Source organism: Etheostoma cragini, unplaced genomic scaffold, assembly GCF_013103735.1.
Source record: "Etheostoma cragini isolate CJK2018 unplaced genomic scaffold, CSU_Ecrag_1.0 ScbMSFa_2948, whole genome shotgun sequence".
NCBI lineage: Eukaryota > Metazoa > Chordata > Actinopteri > Perciformes > Percidae > Etheostoma > Etheostoma cragini.
The window spans coordinates 28,273-29,953 of record NW_023267164.1 but is presented as its reverse complement, the minus strand read 5'-3'; the positions used below and the strand labels follow the sequence as shown (position 1 = coordinate 29,953).

The following is a 1,681-nucleotide window of genomic DNA, read 5'->3' as shown; positions in this document are numbered from 1 at the left end:
AAAGTGCTGATTTAAAATGTTGACAGGAAGACAACACAAGGGTTAAGACATATGACCTGTTATACAATTAAGCGGAGAAGTCTTCAGCGTTCGGGTTAATGTCCTTGTGTTTAATTCCTTCACATTCCAGTCCATTCCCCAACATCAGTCCTTCATTTAAAATTTTAGGGATCAAAGAAAAACATGATCCGCAGTCTCCATTTGATTGCAAGCACCACATGTCCCAGGGGGATGTTTTCCAAAAAGGTGTAGAGAAACATTTAACTTTCAATTCTGGAATAAAACAGCACAGCTTTTCCTATTCTCTGGATTCTTAAAACCATCTGTATGGTTGTGTACACAATAACTATATAATGCAGCACAATGTTCACGTAAGCTTGCAAAATAAAAACATTCTTGCTTGAATATACTTGTTTTTATATAGAAATATCAACTATTGACTGTGGTGAAACAGCTGGCATCAAAACGGTTGGACTTGTAACCCAATCCCTTTTTTAAATCTGAGGTTTTTTGTAAAAGACTTCCTCTTTTGACTTTCCCAACATTCATTCATATCCATGTAAATCATTTTGACTTTGTAGATTTGCCCAACAATTTGTCCTTAACTGTTTTCTTTGTAGTTGAAGTGACATTTCTCAAACGTCCACGTCTTTATAATACATACAGTGAGGAAATAATTGTTTGAACACCCTGCTCTTTTGCAAGTTCTCCCACTTCAGCCCACTTCAGAAATCATGAAGGGTCTGAAATTGTCATCGTAGGTGCATGTCCACTGTGAGACATAATCTAAAAAAAAAATCCAAAAAATCACAATGTGTGATTTGTTAACCATTTATATGTATGATACAGCTGCAAATAAGTATTTGGACACCTGTCTATCAGCTAGAATTCTAACCCTCAAATACTTCTTAGTCTTCATTCAAAACGTCCACCTCCAATCCATACATTATCCTAAATTAGATGCATTAACATTGATTTTCTCAGGTGTTCAAATACTTATTTGCTGCTGTATTATACAAATAAATAGTTAAAAAATCATACATTGTGATTTCTGATTTTTTTTTGACTATGTCTCTCACAGTGGACATGCACCTACGATAAAATTTCAGACACTCCATGATTTCTAAGTGGGAGAACTTGCAAAATAGCAGGGTGTTCAAATACTTATTTTCTTCACTGTATCTACTGCTGTATTCACTGTCTGTGTCAAGTCCTTCAAAACCTGTTCTTGACTTGCTTTTCCACACATCCTCTGGCCAATCATTTTTGCTTCATTGTGATTGTTGTGTGCCTTCAATACCACACATGTGGATATTATGAAAGAAACTGCCTAGCAAACCCTGCTAACACTTTTAAAGGATCCATGGTGTAATGGTTAGCACTCTGGACTCTGAATCCAGTGATCTGAGTTCAAATCTCAGTGGAACCTGGTTTTTAAGTTGGATGTCTGCTTAAGTTAAGTGTAATGTCTTGTTTGTGTGGTAGTATCTATAGAGATTTGTGGTGTAGTATGGAACCATTGTCCGGTCTTTTATGTATTATAAAGTCTTGGCAGGACTCCGTTGTCTCTGTTTAATCTCCCTATTTAAAGGTAAAGTCAGCGTCCACTAAAGGTTGTGTTGTTGCTGCTGACAGACTCAGATCATTATTCTAAGTCTGTGACAACGTTATGGGATGGATC

The 1,681-nt window shown here is 36.4% G+C and overlaps 1 non-coding gene across 1 annotated transcript; it reads left to right on the top strand.

Annotated features, from left to right (window-relative positions):
* Nucleotides 1-1,357: 1,357 nt before the first annotated feature.
* Nucleotides 1,358-1,429, top strand: trnaq-cug. Its single transcript has one exon. It is a non-coding gene; the product is annotated as a tRNA-Gln (tRNA).
* Nucleotides 1,430-1,681: the final 252 nt, after the last annotated feature.